Source organism: Pan troglodytes, chromosome 19 (assembly GCF_028858775.2).
Source record: "Pan troglodytes isolate AG18354 chromosome 19, NHGRI_mPanTro3-v2.0_pri, whole genome shotgun sequence".
In the NCBI taxonomy this organism is placed as follows: domain Eukaryota; kingdom Metazoa; phylum Chordata; class Mammalia; order Primates; family Hominidae; genus Pan; species Pan troglodytes.
Genome location: NC_072417.2, coordinates 85,531,900 through 85,553,410, shown reverse-complemented (window position 1 = coordinate 85,553,410; position 21,511 = coordinate 85,531,900). Strand labels below are relative to the sequence as shown.

At 49.9% G+C, this 21,511-nt stretch overlaps 1 long non-coding RNA gene across 1 annotated transcript in view; it reads left to right on the top strand.

Annotated features, from left to right (window-relative positions):
* Window positions 1-432: 432 nt before the first annotated feature.
* Window positions 433-21,511, top strand: part of LOC454852 (uncharacterized) — a 189,790-nt gene continuing 168,711 nt past the window's right edge. Inside the window, exon 1 of the long non-coding RNA XR_010153373.1 lies at window positions 433-1,062. This is a non-coding gene — a long non-coding RNA (uncharacterized LOC454852). The remainder of the gene's footprint in view (window positions 1,063-21,511) is intronic.

Below are 21,511 nucleotides of genomic sequence, written 5' to 3'. Positions count from 1 at the left end.
GTCTCAGAGAGGCCCGGGACAGATTCTCCCTCACTGCCCCCAGAAGCAAGCAACCCTGCTAACCCCTTGATTTCGGACCTCTGGTCTCCAGAACTGGGGCCCAGCTGGGATAACCTGACTCTAGGGCTACCAAGGTTTGTCATCCTGGGCGGCATTTGGGGCTGGTGTGACCCACCTTATGCACAAAGGCCAGAATAGACCTAGCGGCATTGACAATAGGACTGGAATGCCAGCTTTGTCTGTGAAGGAAGGGCGCAAGGGAGGACACCTGTGGTGGGCAAACCCTAACCATTTCCATCCTTGTTTAGCTTTTGTTCTGACTACGACAGGACTACGTAGCCGAACTACGACTCCCAGGAAGCCGTTCGGCCTTCCCCACCCCCTCCCCGCCCACCCCGCTCCGCCCCGTCCCGGCGCTGGTCCGCCTGGTATATAAGGGCCGAATGGCCCAGCTGACTGCAGGGCGCGCAGGCGGCGCGGGTGCGCGGTGCGGGGCTGGTATCCGGAGGACGCGGTCACCGCCTCTGGCATTTGTCGTTCTGCGCTTCTCCGCAAGGACCCTCTGCTAGGCGGGCGCCCACCGTAAGCCTCCCGGGCCTTGTGAACCTGCAAACCCAAGTCTGAGAGACGATCCGCCTTCAGCGCTTTCCGGCTTGGCAGAGAGGCTTTCCCGGCGGGGATCTTTGGTTCGCGCTGGCGATGCGCGGGGAAGAAAGGCGAGGAGCGGCGTCCAGGCTGGGTGATGTCCCAGCACGAGTAGGCGGGATGCGCTCGCATGGTCCGCGGGGCGCCCGGTCCCCGCCCGCGTCGCGCGCCCACCCCTGGGGACGAGAATGCGGCCGCCTGGGGACCCCCACCCGCGACCTCCGCGAGTCTGGAGCGCAGAGGACAGGGTCAGGCGGCTCTTTGGCCTTGGATGGAAAGTGGGGAATTGGGTGGGGGGCTGGGGACCCCTTAACGTGGATTACTTGGTGTGTATCAGCTGGGCTCCGAAGACCCACGACCTCTTCTCCATCCGTGGATTGATTTGTTCTGCTTAACAGCTGGGTCGCCAAGCTGGAGGTAAGTTTCCCTGCGGTTCGGGGAAGGGATCTGATTTACTTTCTTTTCTTTCTTTCCTTTTTTCCTCCGCCTCGTTTTTCGAAGGCCTCGAGATTCTGGGTTGAAATTTTTGTTCTTGTAATTGACATCTTCTTGGAGGTCATTTTAGTCATCCCCCTGCCTCCAAGCGGAGCTGATTCGCCTGGGACACGGTGGTCAGCGACCACCCCATCCTGGGCGTTTTCGGCCGTTGTCCTTCAGCCTCTAGCGCTGCCAAGCCTTGGCTGCCTGGAGGGACCGAACCTCAGCTGGGGGAGACGCCCCCACGTCCTCGGCGCACCCGCTCGGCCCCTTGCACTTGCCTTAACGCCTGGGCGCCCTCCGGGCTCCGTTATTTCGGGAGCGGTGCCGCCTCCGTGAGCTCCTGGCGTCCGCCCACTGGCGACCGGGGACGCTGCTGGGGCGCAGCGCTTGGAGAACGCGACGCGGCCGAGCCCCTCTCACCGTTGGGGCTAGGGGGTGAGCGGGGGCGTTTGGCAAGCAGCTTTCCGGCGAGGACTGGGCCACCCGTCAGGCGGACGCTGGTATGCGTTTGGCCAGGGTGTGGACGGGCTTTCTGAATAGGTGGGAGGTGGCAGGAATTCAGTCCAGTGAGACCACCCGCCACCTCCCCTTTCCGGCGCAACTTGCTAATGGAAGTAGTTTCTTGGCCAATGTGGGGAGAGGGCTTACGTCTTGAGTCTGGAACTGAAAGCACACGGCTTCTGTATCCATAGCTTCCTCCTCCCCTTGTTCTTTTGTGTCTGCCCTGTTTGGGGGCAGCGCGATGCCTGTCACTGAGTAGGCACTGAATAGATGTTTGTTGAATGAATGACTGAGCGACTCCGCCCTTGGCGTGCAGATTAACCAGGGTCCTCCTTTTCCTTCTCCCTCCTTGGCGATTGTCCTCACCTCCAGGACCTATCTAGGTTTCCTGAGGATGCTTTCCCAGAGGTGGGATTCCCTCCTTCGCCCCTCACCCCTCTCCTGCAGCCTGTGGGTTCGCATTTAGAACCTGTCGGTGATCCATTTCCCACCCAGCAGTCCCTTCTGCATAGGAATCTGACGCTGTCAGGGATCACTCTTGGTCAGTGCTCAGGGTCCCAGTGTCTCCAGTGAGCACTGATCCAGGAGCAAGAGAAAGTAAAGCAGCACCGGAAGAAGAAAAGGCAGTGCATAGTGGCACGACCCCCTACCCCGGGAGCTGGGGCCCTCGGTGCCCCTGGTCCCATGCAGGGTTTGGAACTGCCCAGGTTGACACAGCACCTTACCTGCGGCCCTTCCCCATCCTCTGCCCCCACCCCAGTTCCGTGCTTAGACTGACTCCGGGAGAGGAAAGGTTGAAATCGCCAGGCAAACTGATAACCAACCCCACCACTCCTCCTCCCTGTCTGATTTTAAAAAGTAATCCATGCTCTTCCTCTTTCTTTTATAGAAAACTACACAAAAGTGCCCAAAGCAGGAAAAACATCCAATTCACACAGTAATGCTGGCAATTTGATATATTTCCTCACTGGTGAAATCCTGCAGTGTATACAACTTTTTCTCCTCCTCTTTTTTTGTGTAATTTTATTTGAACGTTTCCCCCATGTCATGACGGCATGGTAACTGTATTCTGCTGCAGGCGTTGACTCATAATTTGCTTGGCAGTTTCCCTATTGTTGGATACTAAGTTGTTTCCAAAGTTTTACCCTTAGAAGTAATACAGTGAGCATCTTTTGTACATAAAGATTTATCCACATTTTGTATTATTTTCTTTGGAAAATTCCCAGAAATTGCTATATTTGCTTTAAGTTAGAGTTATGTCTAAAGCAAAGGAATAACTCTATTTCTGGACATTGCTGAGATGGGCTTAGAGGAAAAGATACCACTTACCCATCAGATAATACTGCATCTTGGAGCGGGGACGCAGAAGGGGCACAGAGTGAATGGCTGCTGAGGGAATGAAGTGTTTTGTTTTGTTTCTTTTTGTATCAAAAGAGTTGATCAGCATTGGTATGAGAATAACTTAAAATTTGTCATCAGGATTATGATGTAAATTTTTTTTTTTTTTTGAGACGGAGTCTCGCTGTCGCCCAGGCTGGAGTGCAGTGGCGTGATCTCGGATCACTGCAAGCTCCGCCCCGCGGGATTCACGCCATTCTCCTGCCTCAGCCTCCCGAGTAGCTGGAGCTACAGGCGCCCGCCACCTCGCCGGGCTAATTTTTTGTGTTTTTAGTAGAGACGGGCTTTCACCGTGTTAGCCAGGATGGTCTCCATCTCCTGACCTCGTGATCCGCCCGCCTCAGCCTCCCAAAATGCTGGGATTACAGGCGTGGGCCACTGCGCCCGGCCGATGTAAATTTTTGTTTAGCAATACCATAAAGTAAGACATATCAGGCAGCTAGATTTAACATGCTGTCTTTTTAAAAAACTTAACTTTTGATTTTGATATAAATCTAGATTTACAGGAGTTGCAAAAATAATGCCAAGGGTTCCACTATATCCTTTACCCAGCTTCCCCAAATGCTAACATCTGATATATCCATGGGGCAATGATCAGACCTGGGACACGGACACTGACACAACACTTTTAACTAATCTACAGGCCTCATTCAAATTTATCCATTTGTCCCACTCATGTCCTTTTTCTGGTCCAGGGTCCAATTTGGGATCCTGTAATGGGACCTTGTAAAAAGTGGGAACCCAGAGGGGTACAGAAGACGGTCTTTGTTCAGGAGGAGCTTTGAAATTGGGACGTCATTTTCATTTTCCTCCCCAGGTGAATTTGCCCTTCCTCTACTGACGGTAGCAGAGCCGTATCAGGCTTCCAGGGCCTATGGGAGCCTGCCCATAAGTGGGGAAAGCATCTCTGTGTACCCCCTCCCTCCTTTCCTCTCCCCAAACCTACAGTGGGAATGTGTCATTGAGTGAAATTGGGTTATTAGCCAGTCTGCCCTGACACGTCTTTTTGGGGGTAGACGTTTGCCATCCGGTGTGCGTGAGAGCAAGCTGCTGAGCCACTGAATCCGTGGTTGACAAGTACACCGTGCAATGCCTGCGTGGGTGACTCATGCCGGCTGGAGTAGCAGGTGTGTCGGGAGCTAAACGTGCAGACCCAGCAGGTACAGCATTTCCTGGTTATCTGAGCAGATTGGAAGGAACACGGATTTCTGCTCTGAACTCAAAATGGATTTAGGGTATTGTTAAGCAATTTTGGGTTAGGAAGTGATTCTCCTTTTCTTTAGGGGACTTTCTTCCAGGAGAAGATTTGGGATGAGGAGAGCCAGCCCGAAGGGATTTTTGGAGGTGGCTGATATGGATGGAGGCTAGCCCAGGTTCTTTGCATAAGAGTCCACTTGTGTGAATTTGAAGAAACCCAGGAAAGGGGCCCTTCTCCTGTCCTTACAATAAAGAGACCGCGTGGTCAGCCAGTAACGCACACGTGAATTGAGGCTGTCTGCTTTGAGTATCACTGTCTTTTCTGACTTAGAGTGGTTGCCTGCATTGAGCGAAGGCGATGTTTGTTTGGGATAAGGAAGTTTTGATGTTACTTAAATCTCAACAAAACAGATTTCTGTTGTCCAGACAGAGTTTCTGTGTTAATGTTAGGGTCTGGTTGCCTAGACTTGATTTTTCTTTTCCTTTTTGAAATGCTCCCAACCTTCCTACTGTAGCTTGTAAACTGAAGGATATTCATGTCTTTCTCTCTCCTTGTGAACTGGTACAGACGTTTTCTGTAACTAGCCAGCTCCAGTGAGGATCATAACAGGAAGTCTCGCGGGGAGAGGGGTTGTGGCTGTTGTGACTAAACAGTTCTGGAAGGCACCTCTGTCTACACCTGCCTGTCCCTGTCCTCAGTGTCTCCTGGTGGGTCCTCCCTACTCAGACGCTGCAGCTTTTCTAGAATCTACTCCAGTGCAGTGCAGACTGTTCACTTTAGGACTGCCCCACCTGTCCCCTGGTGTTCAAATTGTGGTTTGCATAAGCATGAATTGCTTGCGGAACGCGTTAAAAATGAATATTCTTAGCACCCACCCCCGTCCGGCCCCTCACCTTCAGTGCTTGGGGGTCTGCATTTTCAACAAGCCACCCAGGCCATTCTGACACAGGCACTTTAAGAAAACAGGAAGTTGACTGACTTCTTGGCCAGATAAAGCCTTAATTGAACATTTTCCCACTGAAGCTTACCCAACCACAGTGTTTTTTTCTTTCTCCTCCTCCAGGAAGCCTTTCTGGTTTACCTCCACTGGTCTGGGCCCCCGCATGTACTTGTTTGGTTTGTTGGTACAGGTTTTTACATAGGAGCCTTGAAGTCAGATGCCCTTTATACTTGGTTAAGACAGGAGTGGCTGCATTTGGGTGAATGATAAAGGAACTACAGCTCTGGGCATTTTCTCCCCTCAGGTAGGCAAGCTCTTTGGGAGCTTGGAACGTGTCCCTGACCAGGCAGCATCCTGGCACATTTGTTTGTGTACCCACACAGACCACTGCTGCTTCTGTCTGTGGCCACCATTGTTCTAGACAATGTCACTGTCATCATGGAGCTGGTTGGGGTCCTCCACACCAAGTTAGCATCCCCTGTTCACGTGATTGATGCACCCAGCTCACTTCACAAGAGGACAGGAATGATCCTGGATGAATTGTTTTCAACTATGCCATTGGCGAAAGACCCCTTGTTCAAAGTCAGCTGGTGGTGTTCCTGCCTTATAGACGAGGCCTGTGCCTAGAAAAACATCTATACAAAACCAATCTTGGTTGATCACATGATATTCAAAAGGCCTGGAGGAATCGTGCAACCTAGAAGAATGCTGAAGTGGCAAGTTTCTGCCCAAGAATTCTTTTTGTAATGTGAATCATCCTCATCTCCTCCCATATTTGGTCTGTTGGTACAGGTTTTTGCATGGACGTCTGGAAACCAGGTGCCTTTGTATGTGATAAACAGATGTGGCTTCGTTTAGGGGTTTGACCAAGGGACTGCAGTTCTGGAGCTGCAGAAATCAACCAGACCTTCCGACTCCCAGGTCTGTGAGGCTCCCCCAAGGTTTGGAAGATGCCAATTGTTAGGGTCCAATTTTAATGATTTACAGACTTACCTCCTTTGCTTCAAAAGTGATCATTTTACTTTAGCAATTTATTTCTTTTTGGTGTTTGCTGGACTGGGAAGTCCCAGTAGGATAGGCCAGGAAAGACCATGCCCACCCGCCCAGCAGTCCCTTCTGATGATTGAGTGGGGATTTCAGGGCATGCTTTTTGAGCTAGCCATGGAGTATTCCTTCTCTAATGATAGATGTATTTCCAATCATTTGCCTATGGACTTCCTCTTACCTTAATTCTACAAATATTCAGTGCCTGCTGGATGCTTTTTTAGGCATTGGTGCAGCCACTTTGGTTCTTCAGCATGTGGGCTGTGGAGGTCTTCGGCGCCCATCGGAAGCTGATTTGAAGATTTAGCAGCCTGTGTGGAAGAGGGGGTTCTGTTGCGCTTTACAAAGTGAAAGGAAGGTGTCTGAGGTGCTGGCCTTTGGGGACAATTTCACTATGTGAGTAAAACCCTTATTGAACTTTAAGTGACAAGAAGGTTTCTGCAGTTATGCCTTCTTCACTTAACTACTTGAAAACTTTTAAAACATTTCTACTTTTCTCTTTTTTTTTTTTTTTTTGAGATAGGGTCTTGCTATATTGCCCAGGCTGGAGTGCAGTGGTGCGATCTCAGCTCACTGCAACCTCCGTCTCCTGGGTTTAAGCCATCCTCCCACTTCAGCCTCCTGAATAGCTGGGACTACAGGCACCCACCAGGATGCCCAGCTAATTTTTGTATTTTTTTGTAGAGATGAGGTTTCGCCATGTTTCCTAGGCTGGTCTTGAACTCCTAAGCTCAAGCAGTCCACCAGCCTCAGCCTCCCAAAGTGCTCGGATTACAGGCATGAGCCACTGCACCTGGCCCACCATTTTTATTATAATAAAATATACACAACATAAAATTTACCATCTTAACCACTTTAACGTACACAGTTCTATGGTATTCAGTACATTCACGTTGTTGTGCAACCGTCACCACCTGTTTTCAGAAAGTTTTTCTTCCCAAACTAAAACTCTGTACCCATTCAGTACGAACTCCCCATTCCCCGATCCTCCCAGCCCCTGGCAACCACTGTTCTACTTTCTGTCTCTATGAATTTGGCTACTCTGGGTATCTGATAGAAGTGGATCATACAGTATTTGTCCTTTTGTGTCTGGCTTATTTCTTTAGCCTACTTTCTTCAAGCCTCATCCATGTTATAGCATGTGTCAGAATTTGCTTTTTAAGGCTGAGTAATATCCCATTGTATGTTTATATTGCGTTTTGTTTATCCACTCATTTGTCTGTGGATACTTGGGTAGCTTCTACCTTTGGCCATTGTGAATAATGTTGCTAGGAACACGGATGTGCAATGTTCGGGTCTCTGCTTTCAGTGCTTTTAAGGATATACCTAGAAGTGGAATTGTTGGACCACATGGTAATTCTATTTTTCATATTTTGAAGAAAAACCATACTGTCTCTTTTTTTTAATTTTAACTTTTTAAAAAATTTTTTGACACCAAGTTTCACTCTTGTTGCCCAGGCTGGAGTGCCATAGCATGGTCTCCGCTCACTGCAACCTCCACCTCCTGGGTTCAGGTGATTCTCCTGCCTCAGCCTCCCTAGTAGCTGGGATTACGGGTGCCTGCCACCATGCCCGGCTAATTTTTGTATTTTTATTTTTATTTATTTATTTATTTATTTTTGAGATGGAGTCTCGCTCTGTCGCCCAGGCTGGAGTGCAGTGGCGCGATCTCTGCTCACTGCAAGCTCCGCCTCCTGGGTTCACGCCATTCTCCTGCCTCAGCCTCCCTAGTAGCTGGGACTACAGGCGCCCGCCACCACACTCGGCTAATTTTTTGTATTTTTAGTAGAGACGGGGTTTCACCGTGTTAGCCAGGATGGTCTCCATCTCCTGACCTCGTGATCCGCCCGCCTCGGCCTCCCAAAGTGCTGGGATTACAGGCGTGAGCCACCGCTCCCGGCCTAATTTTTGTATTTTTAGTAGAGATGGGGTTTCATCATGTTGGTCAGGCTGGTCTTGAACTCCTGACCTTAGGTGATCCACCTGCCTCGGCCTCCCAAGGTACTGGGATTACAGGCATGAGCCACCGCACTCAGCCTGCCATACCATCTTCTATAGCATCCATACCATTTCACATCCCCACCAATGGTGCACAAAGTTTCCATCTTCTTGCCAAGACTTGTTTTCTTATTCTTTTATTATTATTTATTTTATTATTTTTTTGAGAATAGCCATCCTAATGTGTGTGAAGTGCTTTTTGCTTTAAGAAAGCCATCTTCACGAAGAGTGAAGTGTCCAGGAAGTGAGGAGCGGCCGAATTGGTGGGGGTGGCGCCCAGCTCTGAATCTGCCACAAGTATTCTTTCTAAATGAAAAGGTTTGATGACCTAGCACGTTCCTTAGGCCCTGATTCTTTGAACTGGAGTTTTCCAATTGCTTTTGTGCCCATATCCCATGTGATAGTACCTTCAACCTGGTGAAATGATCAGGTGTCATCCTGTTTTACAGGAGGGGCATTAAAGCACTAGTCAGTGAAATGACATGGATAGGTACTGACCTTGTGGACCAGCCCTCCCACTCTAACTCCTAATCTGGCACACATAGTGAAGAGCGAGTATTTTGGAAGTGTTGGTGTGGAGACGGAGGGACAGGAGGATAGAGACTGGACTCACTGTTTAGGAGAATTCTAGAGTGAATCCTCCCTGCTGCTTGCCCTGCGGAGTCACGCTTTCATATATAAAGTTTGCTGGAAGTGGAACTTTTATTAAAGTAGAGAACACTTTTCTGCACAGTTTGAGGTGCTTAAAAAGTGCCTTTTGAGGCCGGGCACGGTGGCTCACGCCTGTAATCCCAGCACTTTGGGAGGCCGAGGCGGGCGGATCACGAGGTCAGGAGATGGAGACCATCCTGGCTAACACGGTGAAACCCCGTCTCTACTAAAAATACAAAAAATTAGCCGGGCATGGTGGCGGGCGCCTGTAGTCCCAGCTACTTGGGAGGCTGAGAATGGCGTGAACCCGGGAGGCGGAGTTTGCAGTGAGTAGAGATCACGCCACTGCACTCCAGCCTGGGCGACAGAGCGAGACTCCGTCTCAAAAAAAAAAAAGTGCCTTTTGAGCATCATGGTGGATGTCAGAGTTCGGTGGCAGCTCCCGTGGGGACCTGGGGTGTGTGGCTGGGTGAAGATGATCACCTCCCTTCTGTGGTTTCATTCCCCAGGCTGAGTTTGAGCCCCCAAGGCTCCTGTCGGTTCTGGTTTGTGATTGGCTCCTCCGTGCCCCATGCGCATGTCCAGCCGCCAGAGAGATTAGGCGTTTGTAGTAAGTGATTTCACAGGCCCTGGGGGACAGATGGTAGACAGTGTTTGATCCCAGTCTTTGCAGGGCTCTAGCCCCTCGCAGCTTCTGCACCTTCTCTGCATGGACAGGAAAGTGGCCTTGTCACCTCAGAGCCACCAAAAATGTGGCTGTTTTCCATTTTAATTTTTTCACGGTGATATTTCTTTATATTTTTAAAATTAAGCAGTGGCTGGGCGTGGTGGTTCGCTCCTGTAATCCTAGAACTTTGGGAGGCCAAGGTGGGAGGATCGGTTGAGCCTAGGAGGTCTAGGCTGCGGTGAACTATAATTATCCCACTGCACTCCAGCCTGGGTGACAGAGCAAGACCCTGTCTCTAAAAATAAATAAATAAATAAATAAAATAAAAATAAAAAATAAAAAAATAAAATTAAACCTCAAGAAGCAAAGTTGTTGTTGCTGAAGTTGGGGTGATAGAACAGGGTCGCCCCTGCCTGGAGGCTTTCTTCTCTCTGGGAGGGGTGGGGGTGCCCCCCAGGACCCATTCTCCATGACCCCTGACTGTGACCTCTTCTTCATGATTCCTGACCGTGACCCCCTCCTCCTTTGGTTTCAGACCAAACTTCTTTAGGGGACCCAGGACTAAGCCGAGGAAGGGTTTTCTGAACCTCAGGGAATCTGTGGCCACTGGCAAGCCAGCGGAAAATTCAGGTGTTTGGGTTTTTAATTAAATTTCTAAGTGGAAACCAGGAATGCGGTTAACCAAGGAGCTGAAGTGGTCCGGGTTTCTCATTCCACCCTGACTGCTGGGCGCTTTGGGCTTTCCTGGAATTGCTTTCCTCATCACCTTCGCTGCCTTCTTTTTCTGCTGTCCCCCTTCCCTGCTCGCACCGTTGTGATGGAACCTGTATGGTTTTCTCAAACCTTTCTCTGGGTCCTTACCATCCTAGGTATCTGTTTGTCAGGTACCAACTTAGGGGGAGGATGCCCATGTGCCTGCATTCAAGGTTCACCACTCAAACTGGCCATTGTGTGATGTTGCTTGTCCCTGAAATAATGACCCGGTCCAGTGACCCAATTCCTTGTACCAACCCTGTGTAAGGATTCAACAGATATGATGATCCCTGTATTAGTCCATTCTTATGCTGCTGATAAAGATATACCCGAGACTGGGTAATTTATAAAGAAAAGAGGTTTAATTGACTCACAGTCCCACATGGCTGGGGAGGCCTCACAATCATGGCGGAAGGCAAGGAGGAACAAGTCACATCTTACATGGTGGCAGGGAAGAGAGAGCTTGTGCAGGGGAACTCCTGTTTATAAAATCATGAGATCTTCTGAGATGTATTCACGATCATGAGAACAGCATGGGAAAGACCTGCCCCCATGATTCAATTACCTTTCACTTGGTCCCTCCCATGACACGTGGGAATTGTGAGAGCTACAATTCAAGATGAGATTTGGGTGGGGACACAGCCAAACCATATCAGTTTCCAACCAGCCCCTGCTGCCTGTCAGTGGGGCAATGTCCAGAAAGAGAGGCAGCCCTGCGGCAGGCTCGAGAACGTGCTTCCAGAGTTTTTACTTCCCTTAATCCTCAGAGCCCTGGGATGTTATGATCTCCAGCATTTGAGGCTTAGAGGCATGAAGGAATATCCTTAAGGTCTCATAGCTTTGAAGGATGGAGCCACAGTTCAAAATCAGGTCTTGGCCCAGGCCCATCACTGGGCCCCTGTCCTGCCCCAGTGCCAAGTGTCTGTATGACTTTGCACATGTCCCTGGGCCTCTGTCTGTGGGCCCAATTCCTATTGGTCACTTTTAGTTGGAGGTTACAGAGAAACCAGCTGTATCCAGCTTAAAACAATGGATGTTTTGGTTGTTCACGTAACTAAGAAGTGTGGGGGTTGTGCTTTTGGGGTGATTTGTTGGCTCGGTCTCTCTCTCTCTTTTCATTCTCTCCCCTTCTGTATAAAGTTTCATTCTCAAGTTTACTTTTCTCATGTGGGCAGGCCTCCTGACTCTATAGATCTAGAGGGAGAGAATGGCTTTGTGGTGGCCATCCTGAGAGCTGACCCTGCAGTAATGCTCACCCCTAGACCCACACCTCTGGCCAGGAGCTGGGGTGTGGGGGGACACATTGATTGACTCTCCCCTGGTCATGTGCTTCACATCTGACTCTGTTGTGAGGTTCCCCAGAGCCACCAAGATTCTGCAAATGGAAATTAGCGCCCTTGGGAAGCACAGGTACATGCAGGGCAATACCACCAATTGTTCACGATGAATGAATTGGACTCCTGGGGTAATAAACCAGAATGTGTGCTTGCGGGGGCGGGGAATTAGTTTTGCTTACCTCTGTATACCTGGTATCCTAGGAGGGTGCGGGGGGCATATTAATGCTTAGCAAAAGTTGACAAATGAAGGGACCTCAAAAGTTCTTTCCTCCTTTGAATCTCTAAACCCGAGAGTCTATTTTTGCATGGGACATCATCTTGTTCCATCAGGGAGCTGGCAATTTGGCTCCTGGGTCACTAAATCCAAACTTGTAGTTGATCACCCATGACTGGGTTCTCATTGACCTGCACGAAGAGTTGTTACTGGAATAAACACTGGATGCTAGAATGCCACCTGCTGCCTGAGATTTCATCAAAGAAAGGGCAACACGTTCCCTAGCTCTGAGCATCTCTAGACTAATGGTGTTGCTCCCAGTCTACCTTGGGAGGCAAGTTCTGTTCTTCTCCTGGTATGAAAAGCCTGACGATGTGAGCTAGGGGCAATGGATTTGTGCAGACTTCTCACCAGGCTCCTGTGTTTGGCAGCCCAGTGGGGAAGACTGAGAATACAGGGAGGCCAGACAGAGAGCTCGTCCAGAAGCAGCCACACAAGTGGATTTATGTAGAGGGCTCCATTGTGTTCACACATTCATGTGCCAACTTGGAAGCAGATCTTCTGGGTGCTCCATGTTCGAGAGACAGCTTTGATCTCCAGGCTGTTGAGCTCAAGGTGGGAGACTCTGTTTTGCTTACTTTGTTCACACATTACACAGGTAGGCTTTGTTTGAGGAGCAGTGACTCACGCTCATGGGTTGTGTGAGCTTTGAAAGGAAGCCATGCGGCCCTGGCAGGTGCTCCCAGCTGTCCTCATTTGCCATTGTCAGAAAAAAATCTTATTGTCATGGCGACAGATTTTTTTCTACCTAAAGCTTGAGTATGAATAGCCTTTTTTGATAGGTGATGAAGTGGGAGGAGAGGGGGTAGGTATCATGTATTAAAGGTGCCGTATGTCCTGTGGAAGTGTAGTTACTGTTGCCCCCATTTAACAGACAAGGATGCTGAGGCTCCCAGAGCTTATGTCAGTTGTCCAAAGTTACCCTGCTGGTCTGAGGTGGAGCTGGAACTTGATCTGCTTCCAACTGGACACGTGACTGCATCCATCCAGGCTTTAGCTGCAAGCTGGATCCTGTTTCTCTTGGAAAGTGCTAGAAGTCACAAATCAAATGGTTTTCACATTATATATTTATTTAGAGACAGAGTCTTACTCTGTCACCCAGGCTGGAGTACAGTGGCTTGATTGTGGCTCACTGCAGCTTCAACCTCTGGGGCTCAAGCAATCCTCCTTTCTCAGCCTCCTGAGTGGCTGGGACTATAGGCATGCACTACCACATCTGGCTAATTTTTTGATTTTTTTGTAGAGACAAGGTCTCCCTATGTTACCCAGGCTGGTTCGTGAACTCCTGGGCTCAAACGATCCTCCAGCCTCCACCTCCCGAAGTGCTGCAGTCATAGGCATGAGCCTGGCCTCATAATACTTCTGTCGCTATGATTCATCCTTCATTTCTTCCTCCTAGTAACCCACTGACAGGTTTAAAACAGTGCTTCTCCTTCCCTCTGCTCATAGAGGTGAGACATGCATCCTTTCAGGAGTGTAGCTGGAAATAGACTCCTCCCTTCCCTACAGATGGGACAGTAAAGTCAATGTTAAGGTCATTAATACTAAGACCAGCTGAGAGGTTGGTTGACCAGTTTTCCCTGATGAGAAACTCTCATTCAGTGCTGCCAGGTTCTGGGCTTTTCCTCCAGCTCTGCCTCTTCTCTCTTGCTGTCCTCAGGTTTCTCTCTGCAGACGTTAAATCTGGTTTGGAGAGCTAGAAGTGATGTTCGTCCCTAAAACCAGTACGTTTGCCCACAGTACTGTCCTGACTGTATTTGCTTAGGAGATGTGCATGTCCAAAGCATGCGTCAGCATCACGGATTCCCCTATTGTTGAAATCCCATGAAGGATGCTGAAGTCAGGGCACGCTTAGTTGAATTTCTATCACATTTTCCACCTGTGATCATTGGTGTTTAGAGGGATGATTCTGGGGGGCAGGGGGAAGGGGTGTCCCAGCATCCTTGATGAAGAAGGTGTGTGAGGTTGGCTGCACAGTGGGACAACGGAACAGCAGACGGATCCATTATCAGGGCATTCACTGGAAGTGTTGAGTTCAAGGGCTGTAACTTTCAGTTGACCAGGACATTGCTGTGCATACCTTATTCCTTGAGCTCAAAGTTGAGTTTTCAGAGCAGACCTATTGGTAGGCTCACTCTTCGGATGTTATGCTTGGAAAGCGGGAGTGCTGCCCTGGGCTGTACCTACATCACCTTCCAATGGGGTAGGGGGCCTTGTGAGAAAGCCTTGCCCCATCTGAGCTGCACGCCCATCAGCTGCCATGCACTCTGTCCTTTGCACAAAGAACCTCTTAATTGACATGATTGGGAGGGTAGAGAATGGAGCCTCTGTGTGGCCTTGAGGTTGGGGGGATGGGAGGATGGGAGCTGGTGTATGTCTCATTCACTGGACTAGGTACACTGAATCTTTCATTCCTCCTTCCACATATTTCCCTCCCCTTCTTGGCTTAAATCTTATGTCCATCTTAAAGAAATGGACTGGCTCCTTGGTTCTATCTGTGTGGGCTGTGGTTGCATCTCTGCTTTGATGTTGCTGGATTTAATTATGGAAGATCCAATTCCCTTTTAACTTTTTTTCTCGGAAGTATAGAACTTGGGCTATGGTTTCCATTGGCTTAACTGAGATGACTTATGTGAAAGCTGTCGTATACTCTACTGTGCAATGCAAATCTAATGAATAACCAGCCCAGGAATCTCTGTTAGCTTGAGTGGACAGACAGGAGTGGAGTGGGGGCAGAGTGGAGGAGAGGAGTGGCAGCAAGGAGGTGCTTCCTCAGCGCTTCCTCCTTGGGGTCCAGAATGGGCTCTGGTCTCAACTGGTTTTTCCCTGTGACCTGCTGGGTGCTCCACTCCTTCTGGGCTGTGTCCTCCTCTTCTTCCTTCCTTATTCTCCCAATGCATGGTTAGGGATACCTGACTTGCAGGTGACATAGAATCCAGTATTCGTGTCCACTCTTAGCCCAAGTTATGCCTGAATAAACTCATCAGTGGGTTGAGTGCTAAGTCTGTTTTTGCAAACTTTTGTTTTTCATCCAATTTTTCTTTTCTTTAAACTTCCATAATACTGACAGCTATAATATCATATACTGCCATGATGGTTTCACATACATGGATCTTTTTTCTTCCGTATAGTCATAGGTGTGCACTCTGATTTCATAGCACCTGGCCTCATGCTGACTCTAGTAAAGACTTAATACAGCGGACCCTTGCACATTGCAAGGGTTAGGGATGCTGGTCCTCCGTGCAGCTGAAAATCCACATGTAACTTTGGACTTCCCTAAAACTTAACTGCTAATAGCCTCCCGTTGACTAGTAGTCTTACCAATAACATAGTCGATTAACACATATTTGGTAAGTTATATGTATTATATATTGATACAGTAGATATGTATTATATACTATACTCTTACAATAAAGTGAGCTGGAGAAAACAATATTAAGAAAATCATAAACAAGAGGAAATAGATTTACTATTCATTAAGTGGAAGTGGATCATCACAAAGGTCTTCCCCATCGTCATCTTCACAGTGAGTAGGCTTGGAGGAAGAGGAGGGGTTGGTCTTGCCGTCTCATGGGTGGCAGAGGCAGAAGAAAAACCACGTATCGGTAGATCCACACAGTTCAAACCTTGTTCAAGGCTCAACTGTATATACATGGCGACTTGGTGGGTTGAAGGCCCACGCTGGTCTGCCATTTGATGTGGCTGTGGTGACAGTGGTGTCTGGTCAACGGGTTCTGGCTTAGTAGCCTAACCATATAGCATTGCAGACGCAGCTTTCAGAAGATGGTATTGGTCTTTCCTTGGAGTGGTCCTGAGAATTGCAGACTTCTATCCCCTGTGGGTGGTTTTCTGTCCCCAGGAGTCCTGGTTTTTTCCTAGTCTTGGCCTCCTAATTTGCCTCATGGCTTTGGGCTCATTACACCGCATATTGGGGCCTCAGTTTCCTCTCTGTGTATCTCAGAACTACATGATTTCTTGATTACTTTGAGCAGGGAGGGTGTCTTTTTGTTTTTTTGCCGTTTTCCATAGGTGACCTTGAGCAAGGTAGGTAAGGAGAGATGCCAGGTTGTTCTCAGTGGACGCACGGCTTCCAGTTCTTTCTGCAATACAACTCGACTTCTTGGAGAAGAACTCAGTTCAACATAAATGAAATCAAAATAGAAAACAGTCTTGCTGAGCAATCTTTAGAGAACATCATTTGTGATAGCTATAGCTGGGAATGTCTATTTTGTTGTGACCTTGTACCCAAATAAATTAGAGGAGTAATTGACCCTTTTTCTCCCTGAGGTTTGAGATAATTTTATTTATTTAAGGGCTTTAGGGCACTCTGCTTGCCCCTTTCCAGAGGGGGACAGCTGGACTCAAAATGCCTTCAAAGGATCCATCTTTTAGGGCGCCGTGGCAGAGGCCCTTCACTTAGGTAAAAGTGAGATTCTTTCCTGCATGCTAGTGGGCTCCCATCCTGGATTTGGGAGCTGCAAAGCACACGTTGGTGGGAGATCCAGCTGGGAGGAGAATTCCGCTCTGCGGGGCTGCTGACCCGCTTGTCATTCACTTGCTGTTAAGGCATAGTGACGCCTTGTTGTAACTGGAATTGTTCTGGGGAATGAGGAGTCCTCGCCACTCCCCCTTCTCCTTCCCGCCCTAACCTCCCTCCCCTCCCCTTAGGGGAAAAAAAAATTCCTTCCCCCTTTTCAGCATCTGTGTCTTTAAGAATTCCCTCCACTGTAGCCTCAGGACAGAGACCCTTCTGTGAGAGTGTGCTGGAGGCCTGTCCTTGGTGACACCCCACCCCCCATATTAAAAGACCATCGGAACAAGCTCCCCATTCTCCTCTGGAGAGGGTCCCTCTGTCCCAGGCCAAGCGACTCTTAAGGGAGCGTTTATCCTGGGACACTCAGTTTACAAAGACTGCTGCAGTGTCAGATAAACTCACTCAGCCCTTCGAAGGGGGAGGGGGGAGGAGAAGAACAAAACCCCCTTTATTTTCACCCCTGCAGGGAGACCAATAAAGACTTTGTGCTGGAGAGCGGGGGTCTGAGCAAACAGAAGAGGGGGGTCTGTGTGGTACTGATTTGGGGAGAGCATTATGAGTTATTATCTTATTTTATTTTTAGGGGAAATCTTAGCATGGGGCAGTGACTCTCGCATGAGTAAATGGTCCCAAATGACCTCCTCTCTCCTCTGCTGGCCACTGAGATGCTCTATGGCAAGTTTGTCTTGGTTTGCCAGAGAGAAGTCAGTCCCTGGTATTTTTTTCTACCACCTATTTGGACAGGGAAATACTCACCCACTCCGCGGACTGGGCTCCAACAGCGTGTGTGTGTTAGATGATTTTTAGTCTAAGGGACTTTGGGTGGCTCTGCCTCATGGGATGCATTTGGTCATCTGTGTGTGTGCCCCTTTGGAGGGGGGTGTGCGGGGACCCTCCTGCCTCTGCAAGTGAGTGTCATCATCACTGTCTGGAGTGGCCTTTACTGTGAATGGCCTCAAGTTGCCGTAGGTCATGTAAACCAGAGATGCCCTGTGGTTGGCCACTGGTGGGAGGAGGGAGGGGATGAATGTTTGTCACTCAGTGCAGTGAGGTGTGTCAACATCTCACTTAATCCTATGAGGTCTTTGAGGAGGTAAATGGTCTCATCTTACCTGGAATGCAAGGCTCAGAGAGGGAAAGTGACTTACCTAATGTCTCCCAGAGGTGGGATGCTTGAAGTTCCAGCCCTGGGGTGTCTGATTCTAAAGGTCCTGCCTGCCGCAAAGCTGGAGGCCAGGTCAGGGGGCCCAGGGTGGCTAAAGGGGGTGGGCTGGGCTGAGGGTGGAGGTCACAGCAAGACGAAGGGCATTGCCAGGCGTTGCCTTCCAGCAGCTGGTTAGGGTTTTGTCCTCACACCCCTGCCTTTCCCCCGGGCGCTGCTGGGGCTCTGGCACTCAGGTTCCGGTGAGGGATGGTATGTGCTCCCGTTGGCCTGTGTCCCTTCTGGTTGTGTGTCTTTGGAGGGCTCAGTGCTCACCTCCAGGGAGGAGATGGCAGAGATAGGCCAGAGTTTGTATAGCCCTTCACTCTGGGCTGGAAGGGAGGTGCCTGGCTGCTTCAGCAAACAAGCAAGATTTAGAAACCTGGCTGGAGCTGTGGTCAAGGGGGACCCTTCCCTGCTGGTGTCCTGGGGAGAGGAACCCTGATGCAGCTCCCAGCTGCCAATTCCTGACCCTTCTCCCATTTTCTTTCTCCCTGGAGGAGTGTTGGGCCATGGGGATTGATCTGTGTGTGTGCTGGGGGAGGAGATTGGAGAGGGACTGGCCCCCTGGGTCCCATCTCTGTGCAGCCCAGCTCTGCCTACTTCAGTTCCAAGTGTACGGGGCCTGGAGAAGGGAGGGTGGGAGTCTGTGCTGTGGCAGGCGAGAAGGGCCTTCCCAGGCCAGCTTTACAGCTGAGTTCAGAGTTCTTGTTCACAGAGCACAGCTGTGGGGGCTGTCAGGGGCATGGACTCCCTCTATGGGCAGGAGGATATGGGCCTTTCCCCAGTCTGGCTGAGCCCACCTTATCCCATTGGAGGACTTGAGGTCCTTCCAATAAGGCCCTGCCTATAGAGTGTGAACCGGGACCATCCGAGGGGGTGATGAGATTCATCCTAAAACAATATAGAGTGGTGGAGGAGAGATGTTGGTGAAACTTGACCTCTTGCAGAAAGGGGAAGATTCTGGGCTCTGTACATGGACAACCTGCAGGAGGAAGGGGGACCCAGTCTCTGAAGCACAGTGCACTACCGAGAAAAGATGCTTCCCTGTCCGTGCAGGCACCTGGGTGCAGCAGAACAGGTGCGAGGAAGAGTGGTTTGGGGAATTCAGGATGTAGCTTAAAGGGGGCTGAGTGGGAAACAAGGCATGTTCCATTCCAGTTACGTGCAGCCACAGGCACCAGTGACATGGCACAAAGGAGGGTTAAGCTGGAAGGTTTTGGGGGACAGGGAAGAGCAAATGAGAGAAGCCAGAGGTCTCGATGCCTTGGTGTGGTGGAGGCAGCAGAGGGCAATGGGGATGGGAGCGTGGGATGGGTGGTGGTGACACTAGACTTATTGGAGAAACAGCAGCAGCCCCATCTCCGATAGTTAGAGGGTGGGCTCCTGGACTGGACCAAGAGAAGGATTGACTGACTCTGTCGAGGTCCCTGCCAAGCATGGGATCCAGAATAATCCCCATGGACACTTAGAGCAGACGATGTCCACCCAATGGGGCCGACAGCAGATGGGATGGATGGGGAGGGTTCTCACTGCCAGTTCTCCCCACAGTCCCTCCAATCCCAGCCACTCCTGGCAGGTGGCTGCCTCTACAGGTGTGTGCTGGCCATTTCCTTACCTTTCCATTCTGAGAACCCTCATTTCCTACAGGTGAGTGTTCAGGACCCACTTATGGCATTCTATAGAGGTTCAGTCCCGTCAGCAATAGATTGGTGATCTACAGGAGGAGGATGAGAGGGCACTGGATCCAGGGTCAGAGAATTTGGGTCTCAGTCCTAGCCTCTTATTTCTCAGATCAATGATTACTTACTTATTTAATAAGAATTGATTTATTTTAGAGACAGGGTCTCACTCTGTTGCCCAGGCTGGAGTGCAGTGGTACGATCTCCACTCACTGCAGCCTCGACCTTCTGGGCTCAAGTGATCCTCCCACGTCAGCCTCCCGAGTAGCTGGGACCACAGGCATGCACCACCATGCCTGACTAATTTTTAATTTTTTTGTAGAGATGGGATCTCTCTCTGTTGCCCAGGCTGGCCTCAAACTTGTGGGCTCAAGTGATCCTCCCACCTCGGCCTCTTGGGATTATAGGCATGAGCCACTGCACCTGACTGATGATGTTGAGCAAGTTTCTCTATTTCTCTGTGCCTTTGTTTATTTCATAGGCAAAATACCAGGGATGAGTATTCTGAGGTGCTCTCCGGCTCTGTAAATAAACAACCACATGCTGTAGGCTGTACATGCCTGTGTCCTTATGAGGGTTTGGGGAGGCACGTGGACTTGTCTCCTGGTTCTTCATTTGCACCTCCCTGTGGCTCAGCTCAATACCCCCCTGGTTATAAGTCATTCTGACTCTTTGCCCTTGCCTGGAGGAGGATGGGACTCTTGCAGTGGTGGCAGTGAAAACTTGGAGAGCATGTTGCCCCTTACAACCTCATCGAGGGCAGCAGGGGACAGGCAGAGTCAGGTTGGGTTCAGAAGTCATGAGGCCCAGAGGTGACTGCTTCCCCCCAACATCAGCCCCAAGGGGTGGCTCATGAGCAGCAGTGCTGAAGGCGAGGTCTGGGCTTGGATCAGTTGGTTGGTGCAGAGGTTGGCGGCTGCTGTCTCTTTCTGGTTTATTTCACCCCCGACAAAAGCTAGAGGCTCTGGGGAAATTGGTTTGCAGATTCATGAGCTCTGCAAGGTCAGAGCAATCCACCAGTCCCCATCTGGACAGGATGACACACGTTTCTTGTTGCTCCCGCACACGGGTGCATCTGCATCCCACATCCAAATACTTTGGCAGAGCAAGCCGTTCTTATGAGTGATCAGCCTTCCTCGTGCGCCAGCAATCCCCTCCCAGAGCACATCTGAAGAACCTCATCAACTTGACCAGTGGGAAAAATTCAGTCTTTCCTGGCTTAACCCATTTGTGCCTGAGGTTGCCATTTTTTTGAATTTCAAAAATCAGACCTTGGTGATGACCTTGAGCAGTAGGATATAAATAACACCTACATGCTTAGCGTTCCAAAAATGGAACCCTGGGCATAAATGGCTACCCCCTTTTCTATCCCTTTCGTCGTTGACTTTTTCAAGGGGTGAGGAGAAACCTTCTTGATGAAAGATGTGTTTTGAAAAACTTACTGAACATCCTTCTGTTTTATCATCAGCACTGTTAATCGCCACCTTAGTATGTTCCCTTCAATTCCAGACCTGAGCCAGAGGAAGAGGCTGGGACTGTTTAAATTGGCCACCTATGATGCTGCCTCTCTCTGGGTGGAATCTTCACCTGATAACATGTGGAGGGGGGAGGCCCCTTCAGACAGACAGGTTTCTCTCTCGCCTGTTCTTTCATAGCGGAGGGAGCCGCTTAGCACAAGGGACACTTTAGATGATCCTGGGGGGCTGGGAGGGCTAGTGAGTTAGTGGCAGGAGGTGGGGAGCGATGTCATTTATTAGGTCTATGAAAACAATACAGGGTTTGTCTCCTGGGTGCGGTGGTGCCCGGGGGGGCAAAGCCAAGATGGGGCTGAGTAGAAAGAAAACAAGCACAGGTCTGACGAAAATGTGGTGACCCCGAGGAGCTGGGGAAAAAAGCACCTTTGTTTAGGGAGGTCAGGGCAATGGGAGGCATTTGAGGAGGCCTCTGGGAGATTTGCTGCCTCTATTCTGGGAACCTGGGCCCCGAAAAGAGGCTTGGGAAGACCAAGGAACCGAGGCTGATGGAAGTTTCCAGGGTGGCTGATCCAGCTGCTGTGCATTTCTGGGGCAGGTTTAAGGTTTAGAGGAGCCACTTCCTTATCAGCCCTGTTCCTTGAGGGTGGCCCGAGAGAGGATCACACTGGAGTGTCCACGGGGTGGGGAGGGAGGATGATGGAGGGACTGTTCGGATGTGGGGGCTCCTGATGGG